Below are 10,512 nucleotides of genomic sequence, written 5' to 3'. Positions count from 1 at the left end.
CATCCACCTCCTCCACAGTGGCATAGGTGACAAACCCAAAGCCTCTGTGTTTGGATCTCTCATTACCACACAGTCCGTAAGCGTTCCCCATTGCTCAAAATGGCTCCTCAGACTCTCATCGGTTGTTTCAAAGCTCAAACCTCCGATGAAAAGCTTCCGCAGCTGTTCAGGCTCTTTGGGAGACTCTGACTTAGACATGACGGCGGTGGGAGGGGAGACTTTATCGATGCTTACTCGGCGGCGTCCACGGGCAGAAAAGCCAAAGTGATATTAATTTTGCATGCCACAGGTATATGCACCAAGATGGATTAATCTCATAGACCTAATGTTGAGTGAAAGGAGGCAGAAGAATAGAAAATAAATAATACTATTTATAAAGAAAAGAATGAAGGTTTCCACTGCAATCTGAAAGTAGAACGTTTCTATGATATCTTTCCTTTCTTTCTCTTTCTCTCTCTCCCTCCCTTCCTCCCTCCCTTCCCCCCTCCCTTCCTCCCTCCCTTCCTTCCTTCCTTCCTTCCTTCCTTCCTTCCTTCCTTCCTTCCTTCTTCCCTACCTTCCTTCCTTCCTTCCTTCCTTCCTTCCTTCCCTCCTTCCTTCCTTCCTTCTTTCCTCCCTACCTTCCTACCTTCCTTCCTTCCTTCCTTCCTTCCTTCCTTCCTTCCTTCCTTTCTTTCAATTTGAGAGAGAGAGAGAAGCATGAGTGAAGGAGAGGGGCAGAGAGAGAGAGAAAGAGAAAGAGAATCCTAAGCAGGCTCCATACTCAGCACAGAGCCTGACCCAACGTAGGGCTCAATCCCATGCCTCCGGGATCATGATCTGAGCTGAAATCAAGAGTCTGATGCTCAACCAGCTGAGCCACCCAGATGCCCTTCTATGAAATCTTTAATACACTGAAGCGCATAAACAAAGAAGCAATTAATTAATTAATTAATATGGAAACATTTTTGCATGCTCCCACACCTCAAAAATAACCTCTTAGGCCTTTCTTATGCCTCAGGACACATCTTGCTAATGGATGCACAAAATAAACTGAGATAAAGCAGAGATGCTTACAGACAGAGTTCAAACCTGTGGCAGTGTGATGCTGGGATGCTGAGGGTACTTGCCACGGAAGGAGTTTGGCAGTGAGCTCAGAGGGCTCACCTCCTCCATAACTACTTGCTGCAAAACAATGTTAGTTTTGCTTTTCACCTTTCTTCATAAAGTCAAAAATATTCTTTGAATTTATTTAGGTTAGCAAAAACAGGTCCTGATGTATGTCTTTTGTAAATGTGAAGTGGCATAGTACAAACTTTCAAAAAGCAGGGAATACCCATACAGACTTGAAGGAGGCTGAGTAATGGCTCTCAAAGCTATGAATGAGGTCCTAAACCCTGGAATGTGTAAAGGTTATCTTATTTGGAAAAAGGGTCTTTGCAGATGTGATAATTTAAGGATCTTGCGATGGGGATTATCCTGGATTATTCAGATGGACCCTAAATGCCATCACAAGTGTCTTCATAGCAAGGGTCAGGAGGAGACTCTGTCTCTCTGTCTCTCTGTCTCTTTCTCTCTCTCACATACACACACACACACACACACACACACACACACACACACAAGAAAAGGCTATAGACAGAGGCAGAGATTGGAGTGATGTAGCCACAAGCAAGGGACCACCAAGGAATGTATGCAGCCAGCAGATGTTAGAAAAAGCAGGGAGTGGATTCTCCCACTGGGGAACCTCAGAGCCACCAACATCTCAATGTCTGATTTCTAGCCTCCAGAACTCTGAGACAATACATTTCCATTGTTTTAAGCCACCAAGGTTGCAGTAATCTGTTACAGCAGCCTTAGGAAGCCAAAACAATATGATTCCATTTATTGAAAAACTCAAAATCAGTCCATATGAATCCTGAGTTAGATGTCAGAATGGTGGTTAACTTTGATAAAGATGTAATGATGAGGGGTGGGCAATGGCAAACTGCTAAATTCCTGTATTTTAACCTTCGCCTTTTGTCATTTCATTGAGTTGCACATTTATTTTGTGTCCTTTAATATAAAAAATTATCTTTTAACAGCATATGTGGCTTGTCAGTATTAGAAGGGTGATGGTAGGTGCCTGGTCCAGACAGTTTTCTTCTGTTTCTGCCATTTGCAGGCTTGGAGAAGTGACATAACCTCTTTGAGCCTCAATTTTCTCCTTTGTACAGTTCTTACAGGGCTGCTGTGAGGATCTAAGTGATGTGGAGTCCTTTTTGCACCGTAAATGCCTAAACAAAAGCAACATTAATGCTCTCTCGAGTTTGCCAGGCATTTCCTGGGTGTGAGCATTGTGCGAAATCTTCCTCATGCATTATCCCACTTATTTCCCCATAACAGCACCCATTTTGTAGACAAAACAGAAACGCAAAGACAGACAATTAGTAAGTGTTGAAACCAGGATGAAAACTCAGGCTGTCTACTTGTGAGGACCATGACCTTCGTCTTACACTAGGGCTGACTGATTATCTCCAGAGTATTAAAACATCATGGTTCTTCTGGTTTAAATAGAAAAGCATAAGCCAGTATGCATAGTGGGCTACCATTTATGTTTTAAAAAAGAGAGAGAAGCAAAATAACATATCTTTTTAAAATATTTATTTATTTTTGAGAGAGAGAGAGCTTGAGCAGGGGAGGGGAAGAGAGATAGGGGGACAGAGGATCTGAAGTGGGCTCTCTGCTGACAGCAGAGAGTCAGTCCTATGTGGGGTTCGAACTCGCAAACCATGAGACCATGCCCTGAGCTGAAGTCAGACGCTTAACTGAGTGGGCCATCCAGGTGCTCTAGAACATATCTATTTATTTTTTATATTTGTTTATATTCATAAAGTATCTCTAGAAGGATATCTAGAAACTGAATACAACTAGATACATTTGGGAAGAGGAAATATAGGAATGGATGCCTTTTGAAATTAAAATTCTGAAATAGAATTAAAACAAATAACTATAAGTGAATTATACCAACAACTTTATGTCAACGATTTTGAAAACATCAATAAAACAGCCGTTTTCCCGCAAAAAAATATAACTTAGCAAAGATGCCATTGGAAGAAGTAGAAATTCTGTCTTGGGGTGCTTGGCTGGCTCAGTCTGTAGAGCAAGCAACTCTTAATCTGTGTAGTGAAATCAAGCCCCATGTTGGGTATAGACTAAAAAAAAAAAAAAAAATCTGTATCTAGAACCATTAAAGAAATGCAATGCTTAGTTTATTTTATTTTATTTTATTTGTATTTTTTATTTTCTTTCCGCTTTGTGTTTTATTTTTTAAAATTTTTTAAATTTTTATTTATTTATTTTTTTACAAATAGTTTATTGTCAAATTAGTTTCCACATAACACTCAGTGCTCATCCCCACAAGTGCCCTCCTCCATGCCCATCCCTCCTCCCCCCCACATCCATCAGTCCTCAGTTTTTGTCAGCTGGAATGCTTAGTTTAAAATCAGCATCTTACCCCCTGAAAAGTCTCACAACAAACAAAACCAAAGAAAAATACCAGGTCTGGACAATTTTTACAGGCAACCTTAGCAAACATTGAAAAGAAGAGAGAAAGCTGCTTATACATAATCTTCCAGATAAAGAAGAAAACAGAAGTCGCCTCAACTCATTATGACCTTATTATAAATTTAATCCCAAACCAGACATGGACAGTACAAGAAAGCAAAAGTAAGGGCACTGGGCAGCTCAGTGGGTTGAGCGTGGGACTCTTGATTTCAGCTCCCAGGGTCAAGGAATGAAGCCCGTGTTGGGCTCTATGCCAAGCATGGACCCTGTCTCTCTCTCTCTCTGACCCTCTCCCCCTCTCGTGCTCTCTTTCTCTCTAAAACAGAAAATAAATAAAAGAAGAAAGCAGAAAGTAAAGACCAACGTCGTTTATGGACATAAATGCTAAATAAAATATTAGTGAACAGTCCAGTGATGTATTAAAAATTTATCAAGTCCAATTTTTCCTGGGAAACTAAGATGATGCAATAAAAATTTATTATTGTAGGTCAAGCCAAGGAAAAGGCCTGTATGATAATAGTGATCTAACAGAACTTCCTTGATAAAAGATATTGAGCTTCATGTTTTGGTTGCTCACTTGTTTAGTGTCTGTGTTTCCTGCTGCAAGGGGAGCGCCAGGAGGGCAAGGCTTGTGTTTTTATCACTACTGTCTAGCTCATGCCTAGCACCGTCCTTGGTACACTGTATATGTGCTGCGTGAAAGGTGGACCTTTGGGCTGAGGTAAGGCTTTGGGATGAGGGAGGTCTACACTCATCACCCCACCGCGCCAAATGCAGCACTCAGGAACATCTACTATCCCGAGCTCTAGCGGAAAACCCGACCCGTCAGTAGCAGCTGCCTGAGCCTTTTTTTGTTGCTGGCCAGGTGAATCGGCGCCTGCGCTACCCAGAGACCGGAGGGACCCGAGTGACCCGAGTGCTGTGGGCGGGGCCTTCGGCGCCTGCGCAGCTAAGGGACGTGGGTGGGGCCTTACGGCGCCTGCGCAATTGTCAGCCGCTCTGTGGGGCGGACCAGGGGCGGGCCGAGGGCGGGGGCCGCGAGGGAGGCAGGGCGGGCCGGGCGAACGGCGCCGCGGGGTTGGCTGCTGCCCTGAGGCCGGACTCAACGGATTCGGGCCGCGCCACCGGGCGAGCTCGCCGCCCGGCCCCATCCCGGAGCCAGCGAGCGAGCGAGGCGGCGCCGCGCGGTAAGAGCCGGGGCCGGGTTCCCTCAGTGTGCGCTGGCGGGCCTGTCCATCTCAGCGCCGCCCGCGCGGCCAGGCCCAGGCGGCCCCGCAGACCCCGGCGGGCCCGCGCCTGCGCCGTCCCCCATTGGGGGGGCCCCCCCCAGCCCGTCCCGCGCCTGCGTTGTCCTCTTCCCGGGCTCCTAGGCCGACCCTTGGGTCCGCGGCCGCTCCTGTCTGTTATTGAGCCCCATGTGGTTCTGCACCTCCCCCCCCCACTCCAGTCCCCGCCTGCTGGCTCTCTGAAGCGTCGGGCTGAACGTGACCCTCGCCGTTTGCTTTCCCCGCTCCCCAGGAGAGGCTGGGGCCGGCACCCCATAACCCTGGTCCCTTTCTCCCGGCGGAGGGAGACAGCGCTGCCCAGAGTTCCGAGAACGCGGCTCGGAGAGCAGGGCAGCGGGCGCCGGACCCTGGGCCTCCTGTGGGCTCTGCTTCCGCCGGGGCACGCGCCCACACCCTTGCCCCGCGCCGATGGGAGGTCATCTTTATGCGAGCGGAATGTTTTTTATTTCTTGAGACCTGGCTAATTGCATCTGTTTGGCTCTGAATCTCGTGTTCTGTTGAGGAAATTTTGCGTTTCACTCAATCTGGTCTTTGTGTGGCATAAGTGATTATATTTTTTAAAAAATTTTTAAGTGTTTTATTTATTTCTAGGAGAGAGAGAGAGAGAGAGACAGCGTGAGCAGGGGAGGGGCAGAGAGAGAGGGAGTCACAGACTGAAACAGGTTCCAGGCTTTGAGCTGGCAGTCAGCACAGAGCCCGACGCGGGGCTCGAACCCATGAACCGCGAGATCATGACCTAAGCGAAAGTCGGAAGCTTAATCGACTAAGCCACCCAGGCGCCCCCGTAAGTGGTTATATTTAAGACATAGTTCATTGTTGAGCACCTTCCCTGGAGATGACTGAAAAATAAATCAGTTTCCACGTAGTTTCAGTCTACTTACGAGACCTAGTAAGAATTCCTGTGATCATTCAAATGTAGAGAGCCTTCATTTGTTAATGCCCTTGATAATTTGCCGGCAAGTATGGGAGGGCAGGAAAAATTCCTATAAACTCGCTGCACTCTGTTGGTTACAGAGAAAAATGTTGTAAAGAGCATCTCAAGCCATTAATAATGTTTCCTAAGTTTACAACAGATTCAGGAAACTGAAAAATGTTGCAGAGCCCAACAGCCTTTGCTGTAAGCCAGGAAGGTGTATCTTGAGATGAAATCAGAGCTTTGTAGATATCAGTAGACATCAGCATAACATGTGGGTTATGAAATAGTCAAGCCAATACTGACAGGTATATCTGTAAGGAGCAGTAGGGTATTGATTTGGGGAAATTTTTTTTTTGGTAAAGAAATAGCTAGCTGATCCAATAATTTTTTTTCCGTCTTAAAAGGTCTCCTTCCCCCCTTTTGATTTAGTGTACACCAAGCAGAGCCTTTAAAGACTCAGCAACTTTAGGTAGCTGGAGAATGTTTCTTTTCTTTTCTTTTTTTTAAATATTTTTTATTTATTTTTAGGAGAGAGAGACAGCGTGAGCAGGGGAGGGTCAGAGAGAGAGGGAGACACAGACTCTGAAATTGGCTCCAGGCTCTGAGCTGGCTGTCAGCACAGAGCCCGACGCGGTTCTTGAACCCACGAACCGCGAGATCATGACCTAAGCGAAAGTCGGACGCTCAACCGACTAAGCCACCCAGGCGCCCCAGCTGGAGAATGTTTCTTAATACACCCTAGGTGTGTAGGGATTCTCTTGACATTCATTTTCAGTAAGAAAGTGAATATTGTGTCATAGAAAAACTTTAAACTTGCATTTTTGGGCTCTACACGTACGTCGTATTGTCTTGAAATGGGTTTTCTGTGAAGCAGTTTCTCTTTGGTTTGACACAGTACGTCTTAATTTCAGATAACTCAGATGATGGTATATTGGTTCAAAATTACTCCCAGGGTTGGGATTTCATAATACCTAAGAGTTGCCATTTAAGTCACATGGCTGATTTGTACGTAGTATTACACCAATTGTCCAGCTCAGTAAAGGACCAGTGAGGGTATCAGCAGGCTAGAGATTCTCTTGGTTTTATGACTTTGGGCAAGTCCGTTTTCCTTTCTGGACTTTCCTTTCCCTATTTGTAAAGTGCGGGTTGGGGTGGCGGGGGTGAGAGATAGGTGGAGGGGTGGAGGTGAAGAGGAGCTTGAGTTGCCAGTTTTTTGTTCTGGGTTTTTTTTTTTTGAATTTTATTTAATGTTTATTGATTTTTGAGAGAGAGAATGAGCGCAAGTGGGGCAGGGGCAGAGAGGAGAGGGGACAGAAGATCTGAAGCAGGCTCTGCGTGCTGATGGCAGAGAGGAGATCATTACACTTAACTGACCAAGCCATGCAGGAGCCCAAGTTACCAGTTTTAACATTTAATGTATCCTTGTCAACAGAGTCCTCTTCAGCTCTTGGTAGCACTGGGTCTCCTCACCGATTCCGTGACATTGTTTATGGTCCCTCTGCAAAAACAGGGAGTTGATGAGAACATATCTTGGAGACTCTTGGTCAGACTCCTGAAATGGAGTGTTGAATGGCTCTTGGCATATTGAGAAAAACAAGGACAATGTGGGGAATTTTTCATTAAGTTTATTCAGTTAAAGGACTGCCCTTTCTAAAAATATGCTATTTTCTTGGTGTTAAAAATTAAATATCTCTTATGAAATGATGGTGCTGGTTAATGGTAATATGTAGTGTTTGTGAATGGCAAATACAGGCTGATTATCTTATCACAATAATATATTTTTAGAAATAAAAAGAGCCTACCAACTGTTGTTTTACTATTGTTAGGGAGTTCAGAAAAAATTTCCTGGAGCTTTGGTGCTAAGAAGATTAAAATACAGATTATTTTTTAAGAGTAAATATGAGTTTATTTTGTGATCATCTGTCCAATTTATTCTTTCCTACTGGATATAAAATGTCAGGGTATTTTTTTTGTGTGTGCTTGGGCCAACAAAATAAGCCTAAGCAGGGAAATTCCTCCTGGTGGTTGGAATTGTTAGTGGTGAATAGACTAGCTGTTGAGGTAAAGAACCCCCATGGGGTTTCTCTGTCAGCTCAGAAATCTTTTAGTATGTGGCCTTAGTCTTTTGCTGTGAAACAGCCTATCAAGAAATTAGGCTTGCAGATTGAATTTCAGATATGCTAGGGAAGAAGTGGCTATGCTTTGTTCCAGAGTGAATGTAGCAGGGGTGCCTGGGTGGCTCATTTGGATAAATGTCTGACTTCGGCTCACATTATGACGGTTAAACCTCCGACTTTGGCTTAGGTCATGGTGTTACAACTGGTGAGTTCAAGTCCCACATGAGCTCTGTGCTGACAGCTCAGAGCCTGGAGCCTGCTTCAGATTCTTTGTCTCTCTCCCTCTCTCTCTCTCTCTCTCTCTCTGCCCCATACCCAACTTGTGCTCTGTCTCTCAAAAATAAATAAACATTAAAAACAAAGCAAAATGAATGTAGCAGATGATCTTTGTATCTGCGAAATCTTTATAAAACTCATTCTGGTCTGCTATTAATAGGACTTAGAGTTATTTTAAGTCTTTTTATTTATTTATTTTTGTATTCACAAAGCTGTAATATGGCAAAATGTATCAAACATAGATTTTAAAAGTGTCTTTTTTTTAAAGTTTATTTATTTTGAGAGAAAGTGCCAGCAAGCACACGTACAGGTGCGGGGGGAGGGGCAGAGAGAGGGAGAGAGAATCTCCAGCAGGCTCAGCACTGTCAGCCTCCTGATGTGGGGCTTGAACTCAGGCGGTGAGATCATTACCTGAGCTGAAACCAAGAGTCAGATGCTCAAGTGACTGTGCCATCCAGGTGCCCATCATTTTAAAAGTATCTTAAATTAAAATTATGAATGCAGTCTAATTCTTCATAATACTATTTTCTGTACTCAGAAGACTGCAGTCTCAGCTACCTGTAAGTTCTCCATGTTCAAAACTTGAAAAAAATGTTCATTTCATTTATTTTAATGTTTATTTATTTTTGAGAGAGAGAGAGGGAGAGTGAGAGAGAGAATATGCATGTAGGGGAGGGTACTGAGAGAGAGGATTTGAGGTGGGATTTGTGCTGACAGCAAAGAGCCCATTGTGGGTCTCGAAGTCACCAACCATGATATCATGACCTGAGCCGAAGTTGGATGCTTAACCGACTGAGTCACCCAGGCACCCCCCAAAATTTTTATTTTAAGTAGGCTCCATTCCAGCATGGGGCTTGAACTCAGGACACTGAGATCAGGAGTCACTTGTTCTACCTGCTGAGCCAGCCAGGCTCCCCGTAAGTTCTCCATTTTCAAAGGATAATTTGGTAACCCCCAAAAGGAAATTTATCCCCTAGAAAAGAGTACAGATCCTATTTCCGGTGTTTTTCCTGGTCTTTTCCCACATCTTTAGTCTTTAGTGTAGTTCTTTTCTGGTTAAATCCAGAGGTTTGTTCCTGCCTCCATATTTCCAAAATATATCTGTTCATTGTCACCCCTCCCAACACTACCCTCACCCCAATTTTAAGTCCTGAGTGGCTCCCACTATCTTCATAATCATATTTACTAAGCCTTAGCTTAGGATCCATGGCACCTCATCACTGGGCTCTGGTCTCCACTCTCATCCCTTTCCTCCCCCTTTTTGGTGCTTCACTGAGTTTTGCTGATTAACTCTTGCTCTCTTAACTCTTTCCAGTCTTCATGTTTCCTTCTGCTGGAATGCTCTTTGCTCACTTCATCTGAATTATCTCCTTCAGCCTCAGCTTAGATATTACTTTGCCTTGAAGGGATCTCTTGACCTATCTCCGGCATACTTGTCCAGCTCCTTGTCCAGGTAGGATTTGGTTGCCTGTGTTTTGTCTGTTTACTCCATGAGCCAGTGACATCACAGTGCACAGTAGAGTGTGTGGTTTGACCGAAGGTTGTTACATCTGTTGGGTGTGTTATGTGCTAGGCATGTCGGCACTACCAAGGAAGTAGAGATCTCCTAGTCCTTGCCCTTTGGAGTTTTTCACTCCAGGTGCACATGACCTCTCAGGCCCTGAGACACCTCCCGTTGTACACACCAATTTGCAGAGTCTATTTAATTGTATCTTAGCGTCTAATTCTGTTTCTCGAAGGAGGGGACTATCTCTAATATCTGTGTTAAAATCTAGAAGCCAGGTGGCCATTACCTTTCTTCCTGGCTCTAGAGAGAGTATGCATTTGTTGTGTATTGCTTCCCTTCTTCCCCTTGTATACCTTCCACCTTGGTTGTCTTTTGTTTGTTTTTGTTTTAATCTGATGTATTTGGACAGTCAAGGCTTAGAAATCAATATATTAAATTTCAGGTTTGTCTCTTGTGCATGCATGTAACCTAGGGAAAACAAATGATAAAGGAAGGGGCTCTTGTCTGGCTCATTGGGGAGAGAGTGTGATCTTGATCTCAGAGTTGTGAGTTTGAGCCCCATGTTGGGTGCAGAGATTACTTAAAAATAAAATCTTAAAAAAACGATTAAAGGCCCATATTATACTTGTTATCAAAAGAACCGAGGTTATCCAAAGAAAAATTACAAAGACCCTGGTTAAGTTTAAGAAAGAAGCATGAAAAATCTGGCAGCATTGTTAAGATTTGTAAAGAAATACCTGTTAAGGGGTGCCTGGGTGGCTTAGTCGGTTAAGCGTCCGACTTTCGCTTAGGTCATGATCTCGCGGTTCGTGGGTTCGAGCCCCGCGTCGGGCTCTGTGCTGACTGCCAGCTCAGAGCCTGGAGCCTGTTTCAGTCTGTGACTCC

General features: G+C 44.4%; 1 protein-coding gene across 1 annotated transcript in view; it reads left to right on the top strand.

Annotated features, from left to right (window-relative positions):
• Nucleotides 1–4,627: 4,627 nt before the first annotated feature.
• SPECC1L (sperm antigen with calponin homology and coiled-coil domains 1 like) overlaps nucleotides 4,628–10,512 on the top strand; it is a 139,585-nt gene continuing 133,700 nt past the window's right edge. Inside the window, exon 1 of the mRNA XM_039222159.1 lies at nucleotides 4,628–4,712. The gene's annotated coding sequence lies outside the window, so the exon portion shown is untranslated. The remainder of the gene's footprint in view (nucleotides 4,713–10,512) is intronic.

Source organism: Hyaena hyaena, unplaced genomic scaffold (assembly GCF_003009895.1).
Source record: "Hyaena hyaena isolate Hyena2069 unplaced genomic scaffold, ASM300989v1 scaffold_1080, whole genome shotgun sequence".
Classification (NCBI taxonomy): Eukaryota; Metazoa; Chordata; class Mammalia; order Carnivora; family Hyaenidae; genus Hyaena; species Hyaena hyaena.
The sequence above is the reverse complement of the archived record's forward strand: the minus strand, read 5'-3'. Positions and strand labels throughout refer to the sequence as shown.